Here is a 13,782-nt window from a genome sequence, read left to right on the forward strand (position 1 = left end):
TGTGTGTTAGTCGCGCAGTCCTTTTGGGCTTTTTGCCACCAGATGGACTGCAGCGTTCCTCTGTCTATGGGATTCTCCAGGCAAGAACACTGGGGTGGGTTGTCATTTCCTTCTCCAGGGGATTTCCCAGCCCAGGTCTCCTGTTTTGCAGGCAGATTCATTACCGTCTGAGCCACCAGAGAAGCCCAAAACAAACAAGACCATAATGCATTGCCGGAGTCCAGCTCCAGCAGCCAGGGATTCAACCTGAAGGGAAGAGCAGTGTCGACGAGAAACTGAGGCAGCCTCTCATTTTTCTTGGACTGCCTGTTTATTTCAAGCTTATGATTCTCTTTTATACTTTTACAAAAGCATTAGGTCAGAGGTTTGATATTTTTAGTTCCCAGAGACCCAGATTTATTTTTCTCCAAAAATCATTGTTGCCCCTCAAAAGGAGTTCCTTCCTCAGCGATTCTCTTATCTACTTTTTCTCATGTGTCCTTGTGAATACACTGTAACTCATGCTAATGTCTGGGCTGCATACCACATTCCTCAGTTTAATTCTTATCTTTCTAAGTCCTGTTTGCCCCTAGTATCCTAAGCTCACTATTTCTTAGTAAGGGCTTCTTGCTAATAATATCTCTAAAGTCCCTAATTTCTATAAGCTATAATAGAATATGCTAACATTACAGCAATCCTTAAATCTTTAGCTTCTAACTATTTTAATTATTCCTAAGCCCTCAATTCAGCAAATTTCTAAAACACTTCTCACAAATGGGCTTCAGATAGCTATCCCTCCCATGGTCCCAAGCTGCGGCCTGTGTGCTCACCCTGGAACACTTTTTTGTAAAAGTCCTTGAACAAAAGTGAGTGGTTAACTTTATGAATTTTTCTTTGAGCACAGCTGCAGAAGGCTTTATGCCTTCTCGTGCTCCTCTCAAAAACAATAAGCACCTTAATATTCTCTTCAGTCAACTCAGCCGAGGAAAAGAAAAAACAAGTCAGAATCACAAAGCCTAACTCCTTCATTCCAGGCCCGTGCATACGGAACAAAGGGAGGGGGTTTAGGGTCGTGCCTCCATTTTGTCAGTAGTGCCTAACGTTGCTCCTGAAAATGCATTGGCTGGGAATTGAACTGGGGTTTCCCGCATGCGAGGTGAGAATTCTACCACTGAACCACCAATGCCACTATAGAGAGCATATTTGCAGGGATAGCCTAGATGGACTTTTATTCAGGTCTTTCTCAAGTGCAGGCCACTCATGCCCTGTGCTTATAGGACGGTCTAGGCTTTCATCCTCCACCCTCCACAGCACAGGCTGCCCTCTGCCTTCTGGTCTCCTGCGGGTTGCTTTGGCGGGCACTCAGGTGTTCTTTGGATCTGTCTGAGTGGTGGAACCGCCTGGTGCTTGTGCTCACTGGCTCAGTCTTGTCCCACTCTTTGCGACCCCTTGGACTCTAGCCCACCAGGCTCCTCTGTCCATGGGATTTCCACGCCCCTTTGCTAGAAACCCATCGAGGCAGTACAGCTGCCCCCTTGGCTCCTGCCTGGCTCTCCATGCCCTGCAGGGAGCGTAAAGTGTTCTGTCAGGACACAGAGGTGAAGAATCCTTCCCTGTGGTTGGAGGATGAGAGAACCAGATGGGAAATGCTACAAAGGGAGGGGAATATTCTCAAAAGCTTCCCAGAACTGCTGTGTGGGTGCTGTCGGTTGGGTGGCTGGCCTATGACAATAAGGCTTAGTCTTGTGTTCTGGCCTTGACCCAGTCCCAGGTCCAGTCTGAATTCAAGCACAGAGGCACCCTGCTTTCCCACACATATGTCATTCTATCTCTCTCCAAGGGGAGTTCTGAACCACCTTTTCTATCTCAGTTAAGAGCAACCATGTGGGTCTTTTTTTTTTTTTTTTTTTTTGCTTTAACTTCGTTTTGCCGAAATGTAACTCAGGAATATAAAAAAGGTTTAGCTTTAGATAAATTAGTGCTCTCCATGCTACAAACAAGAATAAAATTCAAGTTGATAATAAGGATGAATCTCGAATACTTTTAACACTCTAGAGAATTCTAATAATTGATGTGTAATTACATAGAAAACGTTTGTCCTGTCATGCTCCCAGAGATGACTCTTGGTATGCACCACACTACTTTAATAATTTTGGTCTAAAAACTACCTCATGGTTACTTTCAGATTTATTATTATTTATAAAATTTTGTGTCCCAGTAAATTAAATATACCATATAATATATTTTAAATTAGGATTAAGTCTTTTGATTTAAGAAATCATAGTGACTTAATTATTCCCCTTTCAATTTGGGGTCAATGTTTTTAGGTATCATCTAATATGTGCTTCTAAGTAGCATTTATGAGCCACGACTGAGTTCAAATTTCAATTTTAAGATATATCATTAACTTTAAGTTCTTTGACTGATATTAAAATGGTTCAATTAATGTATAATCTTTGCCTGGAGAATTTCTAATTAGGAAATAATACTGCCCATATTTTTATAGGGTATATATAGAAGGGCTCTAGCTTAACAGCTTAAGAGAATGTGTGGATACGTTTAGGAGATATTCCTGAATGTAGCCATACCGTCACTTGAAGAAGAGTACAACACATGGACTAAGTTAAGTAAGGATGTGTTGCTGACCTGATGTACTCCTTTATTAAAAAAAAAAAATTCCTGATTCTTAGTTACCTGCCTTCTAGATCTCAAGTCACCCATTTTCCCATGTGCTAGGTAATTCTTTTTTTACTCACTGCTGGGAGCCTTAGGTGCTGTCAGGCAGATGAACCTGAGAAGAACATGACAGGTTGTTCTCCTGCTGTGATTCTTATTTTTCTTTGTGTGTCTTATTTTTGATGCCTCCTGGTGTGAATGCACCAAGGAGTGGGACCTTGACTTTGCTCCTGATACACCAGTTTTCCAGGAGAAGGGCCTGGTACCTGGTGAGCACCTAGTAAGTGCTTGCTGACTTAAGGACTCCTAATGCACAGTTCCGGAAAACTGATGAAGAGGACAGAATGTGGGTAAGATCCACAGGGGCCTAGACTATAAGGGACAGAAGGGCACAAACTCCAAGAGGGAGAGAGAAGGGCAGAGAGAAATGTCCTAGAACCTAGAGACATCCTTGACTGAGTACGGAAAATCCGAAGAGCTCTTCTTTCCTCATGAACTTCAACCGAGGAATCAGTGGAAGTGAACCAGGAACTCTAAGGATCCAGGTTTGTACAAGATGTACTATTGGTGCAGGATTCTGTAGCTTGCAACAATTTGTCTCAAATGAGATAATTTTTGCAGATGTAGCCACGTATAGTTGATATATCATACAGAGACAGTCTCAGGCTTGCAAATGCACCCACATACCGGAGGGAGACCTCTCATTAGATTGTGTGCATCCAACCAAAGCCAAAATACAACTCACGAAGGGAAGAGGATAAATGTCTGGGACCAGTGGTTTTTTTTTTTTCTTTTTCAACTCCTGTAATTCATAAGCTGCTCTGCAAGAGGCTCTCCAGAGTCATTCTGGCTGGTCTTGTCTGGACTCAATGACTTGGTCACCACTGAAAACAGTTACAATTCTTAGAATACTTTCCAATCAGCTTGGAAGTTTAGCTGCTGAATAAGTGTAATCTCTGGGAAATCTACACACTGTCTTTTCAATGTACCTCCCGAAAGGTTGAGTCAGTAGGGCACAAATTCCTTTGTTAGAGTAACAGACATGTGTATTGACAATTTCCTGTGATGGCAAGACCATGAAGAAAAAGACTCTTTCCTTGAGTCGGCAAAATACATTGGAATATAAATTAGCACATCTATTTAGGGAAACTAAGAACGTAAAGAGATGCCTTCAGTTTCTAGCAAAGGTGTAGTGACAGAAATCAGATTAACCCTCCTTCCTAAATCTCACTCTCCCCTTTGTCCCACTCTCAAACGAACAAAAAGGCAAAAAACATGAAATACTGATTTCTAAGACACTGGAAATCAGGCAGCAAAGGATAACAAGCCCTGAGAGGTGACAAACAAACAAGATGAGTCTTGCCATGGGCCCAGCTTCCTGCTTTCAGTGAGTTCCCACACTGGGCACCAAGAGGAGGATTTCAGGTAGTGTTGGTGGAGAGCAAGGCAGCTAGAGTTCACAGGACAAAGATCCAGTGATTCTTATTTGCAAAGCAGAAGCAGAGCAAAGGTATGGATATCAATGCGGAAAGGGGAGTTGGGGGATTGGGAAATTAGGATTTACCTATATGCACTATTGATGACACTATGTATGACACCACCCTTATGGCAGACAGTGAAGAAGAACTAAAGAGCCTCTTGATGAAATTGAATGAGAAGAGTGAAAATGTTACCTTAAAGCTCAACATTCAGAAAACTAAGATCAGGGCATCTGGGCCCACTACTTCCTGGCAAATAGATGGGGAAACAGTGGAAACCATGGCAGACTTTATTTTTCTGGGCTCCAAAATCACTGCAGATGGTGACTGCAGCCATGAAATTAAAAGACATTTACTCCTTGGAAGGAAAGTTATGACCAACCTAGACAGCATATTAAAAAGCAGAGATATTACTTTGCCAACAAAGGTCCATCTAGTCAAGGCTATGGTTCTTCCAGTGGTCATGTATGGATGTGAGATTTGGACTATAAAGAAAGCTGAGCACAAAAGAATTGATGATTTTGAACTGTGGTGTTGGAGAAGACTCTTGAGAGTCCCTTGGACTGCAAGGAGATCCAACCAGTCCATCCTAAAGGGGATCAGTCCTGGGTGTTCATTGGAAGGACTGATGTTGAAACTGAAACTCCAATACTTTGGCCATCTGGTGCAAAGAGCTGACTCATTTGAAAAGACCCTGATGCTGGGAAAGATTGAGGGCAGGAGAAGGGGACAACAGAGGATGAGGTAGTTGGATGGCATCACCGACTCAATGGACATGGGTTTGGGTGGACTCCAGGAGTTGGTGATTGACAGGGAGGCCTGGTGTGTTATGGTTCATGGGGTCGCAAAGAGTCAAACACGACTGACTGACTGAATTGAGCTGAACTGGTACAATAAATAACAAATGAGAACCTATTGTATGGCATAGGGAATTACTGGATGCTCTGTGGTTACCTAAATGAGAAGGAAATCCAAAAAAGAGGGGATATATGTTTATGTATAGCTGATTCATGGTGCTATACACACAACATCGTAATTAACACACCGGAAAACAGCTATACTGAAATAAAAGCTAATAATAAAAAAAGAAACATGAATAAAGTTTCTGTGATGAGAGTGAGTGGGAGAGAGAGAGAATGCTGGGATATGAAAGGGGCTCCCTCAAGTACTCAGCAGAGTAATGATTGGGGTATCCTTATGAAGAAAGTGCCTGAGGCCAAGGAAAGAATGTTTTTAAAAAATCCTGAAACAATTCCTGGTGCTCACACAGGACAAGCAATTGTATGTAAGTGATCTCCACACACAGACTGGACTACTTATAACTCATGGGCCATTGGGAAGAACATTCAAAAAACTCTTGTGATGGACAGGAGGCCTGGCTGTTAAAATGCTGCACTCAATATGCCGGTAAATTTGGAAAGCTCAGCAGCAGCCACAGGACTGGAAAAGGTCAGTTTTCATTCCAGTCCCAAAGAAGGGCAATGCCAAAGAATGTTCAAACTACTGCACAACTACGCTCATCTCACATGTTAGCAAAGTAATGGTCAAAATTCTCACTGTGAGGCTTTCACAGTATGTAAACGGAGAATGTCCAGATGTGCAAGCTGGATTCAAAAAAGGCAGAGGAACCAGAGATGAAATTATCAACATCCATTGGTTCATAGTAAAAGCAAGAGTTCCAGAAAAACATCTACTTGTCTTTTATTGACTATGCCAAAGACTTTGACTGTGTGGATCACAACAAACTGTGGAAAATTCTTCAAGAGATGGGAACACCAGACCACCTTACCTGTCTCCTGAGAAATCTGTATGCAGGTCAAGAAGCAACAGTTAGAATCGGACATGAAACAACGGACTGGTTCCAAATTAGGAAAGGAGTATGTCAAGACTGTATGTTTTCACCCTGCTTATTTAACTTCTATGCAAAGTACATCATGTGAAATGCCAGCCTGGTTGAAAGACAAGCTGGATCAATATTTCTGCAAGAAATATCAATAACTTCAGATATGCAGATGACACCACGTTTATGGCAGAAAGCAAAGAGGAAGTAAAGAGCCTCTTGATGAAAGTGAAAGAGGAGAGTGAAAAACCTGGCTTAATATTCAACATTCAAAAAACTAAGATCATGACATCCGACCCCATCACTTCATGGCAAATAGATGGGGAAACTATGGAAACAGTGAGAGACTTTATTTTCTTGGGCTCCAAAATCACTATAGATGGGGACCACAGCCATGAAATTAACACTTGCTCCTTGGAAGAAAAGCTATGACCAACCTAGACAGCATATTAATAAGCAGAAATATTACTGTGCCAACACAATTCCATCTAATCAAAGCTATGGTTCTTCCAGTAGTCATGTATGGATGTGAGAGTTGGACTATAAAGGAAACTGAGTACCAAAGAATTGATGCTTTTAAACTGCTGCTGGAGAAGCCTCTTGAGAGCCCCTTGGACTGCAAGGAGATCCAACCAGTCCATCCTAAAGGAAATCAGTCCTGAATATTCATCAGAAAGACTGATGCTGAAGTTGAAGCTCCAATATTTTGGACACCTGATGGGAAGAGCTGACTCAGTATAAAAGTCCCTGATGCTGGGAAAGATTGAAGGCAAGAGGAGAAGTGGGTGGCTGAGGATGAGATGGTTGGATGGCATCACCGACTCAATGCACATGCATTTGAACAAACTCCAGGGTTTGGTGATAGACAGGGAAGCCTGGCATGTTGCCATCCTTGGATCCCTACTGAACTGAAGAAATTGGGGAACAGTTCCTTACCACCAGAAAGCTCATAGGGCCTACAACCAGCCCATCTTTCTCTGCTCTGAGTCACCTTGTAGAACAAGCCACAGTCAGTGAATCCAAGAGGGCACAGGACAAAACTGACTGCAGGATACTTTTACCTCCTGATATCCCCTCACCTTTTCATCTGGGTCTACATCGTCTCTACCTGTGACACCCATTATCTCTCTGAAAACCAAGAAGTTCATCCCTTGTGAAGACACTTCGCTTTCCCTCACCCCAGCACACCTGCGGGACAATCTGATTTGAGTCAGAGAACAAAAGGGAACGAATTCAACTCTACAGCCGAAGACACAATGATGAAGAGGGTCACGCTCTGCGGATTGAGCTGATCCAGGAGGAAAAGCAGCCGGCCGTCGAGCCGCTATCAGGGGAGGCCCCGAAATCTGGTCAAGATCAGGGAGTAGATGGACCTGCCCATCACCGGCTGAGAACCAAGTGGCCCCTGCTTCACAAAGAAACAGCTTCAGAAAGAGAGCTGGACCTCTCACCACACCTGGATTCCAGGTCTTCCCATACGACCTGCGAAGCCTACCTTGTCCAGTTCTTGGATGAGGCTGAACCTCTGATCCAGGGGTTGGGAGGCCCTCGTTGTGTTTTGTCACATCTTCGGGGATAGGGGATGGATTCATCCCCTTGGCGCGCTCCACTCGCCAGCTCTGAAGCCCTGTGCCTACCATTTCTGCTGCAGGGAGGCGTGTGTCTGTGGTCCCTCGGGCATCCACTGTGCGTCCACCCTGACGGGAAGAGGATCACCTCACCCTCGTCCCGTCCCAGTGGGACGTCAGCGTGCCGGACGCGACAGAAAACGATGAATCCGCTCCTCTGTCTGGACGTGGGAGGTGAAAACTAGGACCTGAAGGGGAGGAAAGCAAGGCGAAATCTCAAGAAACGTCCTGATCTAAAGCTATTTTCAAGTCCGCCTCTTTGGCAACTCAGGCCTCCAGGGTGATTGAGGGTGCTGTCGCGCGGTCGCACTCTCGACAGCACTCGGAGTCCACGCGGAACCAGGAGGAGCCCTGCGGCCTGGGGGCCGGTGCACATGCGGCCCGCGCCTCCCTCGGGGTCTGAGCCCCTGAACCTCAGACGCGATAGCAACGCCGCACTGAGAAAAGGAGGAAAGCCACTGCTGGAGAAAAAGGCACATGCATTCCCCAAATTGAGAAGCTCTACTGCTAAAGGAAACTAGAAACAGACACACAGACACCATTGCATTAAAACCTTTCATCGAAAAGAAACTCTGCCTGCTGTGAGGTAAATACGAAAACCCTTCAAGACACCTGCTTCCTGAAAAAAAAAAAAAGCCTGTATCTCTGTTAAATTCGCGTTCCACGACCTGTTGAACTGCAAAATTATAAAAGGAAAAGAAGAGGCGTTTCAGACATTGTAAAATGTAAAACAAAGCCGTCCTCCAAGAGGAATCTTAAGTTTGGAATGAAGACACCAAATCTGCGTGGACCACGCCTGACTCCTCCGTGACTTTATGATGGGCCTGGTAGGCAAAGGAATTCAACAAATGACCAAGCCTCAGCTTTTGCTGAGGTTCCTGCTAAACGTGAAAGTGTTATGCAAGTCTGCACTGAAACTAGAGGACTAGAATCAGCCATAGACGCAGGAATCTGAGGAACCCCCGGTGCCAGGCGGCACCAGAGAAGCGCTGCTGTGAAAGGCCTGCCAGAGAGGAGCGCACAGGTCAAGCGGGGCAGGGGGGACAGTGGGTCCTTTGTTTCCCAAGTGGGATTTGAAGCATCGAGCCCGGTCTCCACTGGCACCATGAAAAGCGACTCTAAGGCACTGGATCTGCCTCTGGAAGGGCTGTGTCCACCTTGACAGATGTGGGGCCACCTGGGGCTCAGATGCACCTTACTCACCACCCCAACCCCCACCCCGCTCCTAAGGCTTCTGAGAATTGGAGAGTCAGCGGGATGACCTCTGTGCTTGGGGGCAAAGCTGGCACACAGGGACCGCGCCCCGAGAGAGACGAGGAACCCTAAATCAGGCCCTTTCAGGAACTGCAGATCTTTACTTGACAGATTGCCTGTGTTTCCAGAGTCCTCTTCCTTTGAAAATTTGAAGGTCAGGTGTGTCCAAACATGCAGTTCTTGGATATGTCACTAGACAAAAGTGACCGTGTGGTTTCCGTAGTGTAGTGGTTATCACGTTCGCCTAACACGCGAAAGATCCCTGGTTCGAAACTGAGCGGAAACAACTCCACTCCCCCCCAAACTTTTAGATTCATGTTTTAAACCCAAAAGAGAGGTCTGCCACGTGGAGTGAGGCTTGGAGCTTCAGCTTCCCCATCAGTTCTCTCAAAGAATATTCAGGGTTGATTTCCTTTAGGACTGACTGGTTTCATCTCTACTTGACATGCATACAGGTTTTCCAGGAGTCAGGTAAGGTGGTCTGCTATTCCCATCTCTTGAAGAATTTTCCATATTTTCTTGTGATACACACAGTCAAAGGCTTTAGTGGAGTCAACGAAGCAGAAATAGATGTCTTTCTGGAATTCTCTTGCTTTTTCTATGATACAATGGAGGGGAAATGGAGGAAAAACTGAGGAAAAGGATAGAACCAAATTAATTGGAAAAGTATATGGAAAAGGTTAAATAGAGAGTACTACAAACAATGGAGGAAATTTCATTGGTAAAAGGTGTTTACAGGGTGATGATGATGAGCCTACTCTTTCATGCATTCTAGGATTCCCAGTCAACCTGCTTTCCTCCAGAGATCCTCTCTGAGTATCACAGACTACCTGGACCTACGTCCTTGTGTGTGTGTGTGTGTGTACAAGACACAGAGGAGTAGGGTAGTAGTGGAGCATGGGAGAGGATGCATAGACTAGAAACAATCATACATCATTTACATTCTAAAAGAGTGAGACGTGTCCCTGGGTGGGCTCAAACCACGAGCTTTGCGGTTAACAGACGAACGCCCTAACTGATTGTGCCACAAAGTCGGGAGGAGAGTTTCATCCTCACTCCCACAGAAAGCAAGCATACTTACGGTACTGGGAGGAGCCACCTGTGTTTCACAGAATGGCGTTTCCACTTCGGAGCCTCGGACAACCTGAGAGATGGAGTCCACTCAGCCTGTTCGTTCCCGTCGGGGAGCCGGGAGGTTCCGAGGGCAGAAGGTCTCCTGAGCGTCCTCGCCGCTGCAGATGTCAGCGCCCAGGAGAAGCCCCGAGCTTGAGCCGAGGGGCCCCAGAAAGAAGCTGATGGCTCCTGGTTTGCTCCGCCTTCGTCCGACCATTTGCGCTTCTGGACATCGGTTTAGTAGATGGCCTGCGTGTGGCTGCAGCTGGACAGAGATCAGTTTATTGTGATCCACTCAATGTAAGGCTTTAGCTGTCTTTTGAGGACAGGAAAGGAAAGGTGTGAAGCGGGCAAGTAGATCGGACGAAGGCCAAAGGCAGGAGAGAACAAGAGAATGAGCCAGAGGGAGAAAGGGACTACAAGAGAGAGGAGCGGGCTGGTATCACGGTGGGGGCCGTCGCTGGGTTGGGGAGATCACAGCGCCTGACTCTGGCGCGCTCCCATGCTTTACTGAGGTGTCCAGGAATCCGGTTCACCCCCAATCACAAAGCTGCTGGCCTTGCATTTGTTCTGGCAGTTTCCTTTGCTGGTTCCATGAGGAGGGGCAAGGTGGGCTCTGTGGGTTTGCAGGTGAATGCAAGACCTATGGGCTACCCTGGAGATAACTAGTGGGCAAGGAAACACACAAATTCACTTTCCCGTTTGCAGGCTGGTCTTCAGGGTCTGGGTGGGAAACTGGAAAATCTGAGTGCCGATATCAATATTTATTTAGAGATAAGGAGATCAATAGCTAAGCAGTCACTGAAAGTGGTTATGTTGGTGGGGGAGTGCGAGTGGGAACCTGACTGGGGCCAGTGGAGTACTCTTCGGGGTATATGTAACTTGGTATCATTCACATGTGTGTGTGTGTGTGTGTGTGTGTATATAAACATATATACATAGTAAAGAGCATTGCTTATATTTTAACTTTAAATTTTTACATAGTCATAAATAAATATATATATTATCTAAAATTCTGGGTCTTGTGTCATGTGTAAGAAGGTTTTCCACTTAAAACCTTAATTTTTTTTTATTGGGGGATTTTTGAAGCAAGGAATTGGACTACCGTTCTTTTGATGAGCTGATCAGATGAACTAGTAAACTGGCAGATCCCACCAGCCCAGGAGGCTACCACTGCCACTGTAAGGCATCAGGAACTTAAAGCCACACCCAGACTTTATGCAGTGCAGTGCCAAAATGCAAGACCTTACACTCAGTGATGACGTGCAAAGTGCCAGGAGCTGAGGCACTGTCTACAAATTTTACATGGGTGTTCTCACTTTATCCTTTCAACAGGCTTCTATCATATCATCATCCTCTTTTCACATATGAGAAACCTCAGATATGGGAGGTTAAGTAACTTGTCTAGTCACTCAATCAGTGACTGGGAATCTGAAACCAGCATTTTGAACTGGAAGCCTGCCTGGCTCCACAGGATATGGTGCCCATCAAAGAGGAACACAAATGGTAAAAATGTTTGGCAAGAAATTTAAGACTGTATATTTCTTTCACAAAACACCAAGGAGGAGTCACGTAACATGAATAAAATTGTCTGCAATATTCTCATAAACCACTTGCCTCCCAAACACCTTTCTTATTCCAAGAGCTGCTCCCCTTGAATCCCCAACTTAAACACACCTTCTGCAAGAACTAGATTTTTCCTCCCTTTTATCCTTTCCTCTCACCTTTCTAATACCTCTTCCATAGCTCTTCTGTTCTTTCACTTCCAGGTCATTCATTTTTTAAATTACAAATATTAAATATATCTAAAGAAGGAAATAAGCAGTCATCCATAGTCCCACCTCCTGCAAAGGACTACTGTTATCATCTTTGCATGTTTTCCTTCAAATCTGTTTTTAAATTATCCTAAGTTGTAGCAAAAGGTGCATGGGTTCATGCTAAGTCATTTCAGTCCTGTCTGACTCTTTTGGACCCCAGTGACTGTAGCCTGCCCGGCTCCTCTGACCGTGAGAGGATTCCAGGCCAGAATATGGAGTGGGTAGCTATGCCCTCCTCCAGGGAATCTTCCGGAACTAGGGATAGACCCCACATCTCTTGTGTCTCTTGCATTGGCAGGTGGGTTCTTTACCATTAGTATCACCTGGGAAGCCCCTAAAGTATGTAGGTTTATTTTTCAAATTTCAAATAATGCACAAAATACAAATATATAAAATTTTGAAGCATCTTAAATTCAAAAGTAACTTCTGTTAATGTAGGTAAATGCTGCTGGAGTCATTTAGGTATATCAACAGAGAGAAGAATATATATAAATATGCTTTTATATGATTGAGCTCTTATAGGTTCTATTCCTATTTTCAAGTATTTCAATTTAATAGTGAATAAATTTAATGAAAAGTTACAAATGAAGAAACTGTTGAACCTTCAGTCAAATTGTTTACCTTAAGAGAGATACATTTCTAAAAGAACCTTCTAATCCTAATAATAATGATTATAATTGAATTAAGTTATTAAAATTTGGAATGATTCTTCTCATTACTCTTTCCAAATCAAATTTCTTAAGAATTAATTTAAAAATAATACAGTCTATTCATTTCATGTTTGATGACTTTTGACAACTGAATGTATGCATGGAACCATTACCCTGTTCAAGAACATCTCCAGCACTCCAAAATATCCTCTTGAGCCCCTTTGCTGACAATCCCCCTGCCACACCCTGTTGCCCTGTCCCAGGTGCTCAATGATCTAGTTCTTTTCCCTAGGGATTAGTTTGCCTCATCTAGTAATTTGCATAAGTGGATCCACAGAGTATATACTCTTTTCATCACTCAGGGTGATATTTTAATCCATATTGTTGCCATGTATCAGGAATTTGTTTCATTTTATTGAAGAGTAGTATTCCTTTGAGTGAATATATCACCATTATATCTATTCACTTCATGACGGACATTTGAATGGTTTTCAATTTGGAAACCATTATGAACAAAGCTGATATTAGCAAGTTCCTTTTGAGGGAATACGATTTATAAATTCCATTTAAAACTTTTTATAAATTCACAAATTTATTTTGTGAATGTGAATTCATTCACAAATTATGAATAAACTCATAAAGACAAAATTTATTGAAATGTTTAAAAACTGTCTTCAAATGTTACAAAAGACTGAAATACCAGCTTATCTTCGATTGTTTCCTACCAGAACATCCTTAATATTAGCCACATGCTCTACCAGCTGTATTATTTGATTATCTCATTTAATCTACACAACAGCTTCATGAAGTACTTATTATTTCTTTCATATGACACTTGCAAAATTGGCCTAGCGTATTGGAGTTGACCCAAGGTCAAAGGGAAAGTAAGTGGTGGCACCAGGACTAAAAGGAGGCCCCCAGATGTTGGGCTCATTACACTTGGGCTAAATATTCTCTGCCCTTCCTGGTTTGCTGTCTGCCTTTCGCCCCTGATCTGTGTGCTTGAGGCTGACCCTGGCAACCAGCATTTCCAGGTCTTTTGCCCATGGACTCCAATGGGTGCAGCCAAACAAATGAGATCAGAAGGGAGAGGGGAGGAATGTGAATGAAAAAGGTTGCCTGCCTTATCAGCAAACAAAGCATGCTGTGCCATCTAGCCACCAGCCACTACCGACCTTAATAAGTGCATTAAGAAGAAACATATCTGTTGCTGGAGTAGAAAATAGCAACCCACTGCAGTATTCTTCTTGGAAAATCCCATGAAGAGAGGAGCGTGTTGGGCTACAGTTCATGGAGTCCCACAGAGTTGGATATGACTGAGAATGCACGACTGATCCCACAGACTGT

At 44.0% G+C, this 13,782-nt stretch overlaps 1 non-coding gene across 1 annotated transcript; it reads left to right on the plus strand.

The window, feature by feature from the left end:
* The first annotated feature begins 9,068 nt into the window (after positions 1–9,068).
* On the plus strand, positions 9,069–9,141 carry TRNAV-AAC. The gene has a single exon. It is a non-coding gene; the product is annotated as a tRNA-Val (tRNA).
* Positions 9,142–13,782: the final 4,641 nt, after the last annotated feature.

The sequence above is a fragment of the Bubalus bubalis genome, chromosome 6 (assembly GCF_019923935.1).
Source record: "Bubalus bubalis isolate 160015118507 breed Murrah chromosome 6, NDDB_SH_1, whole genome shotgun sequence".
NCBI classification, from domain to species: Eukaryota; Metazoa; Chordata; class Mammalia; order Artiodactyla; family Bovidae; genus Bubalus; species Bubalus bubalis.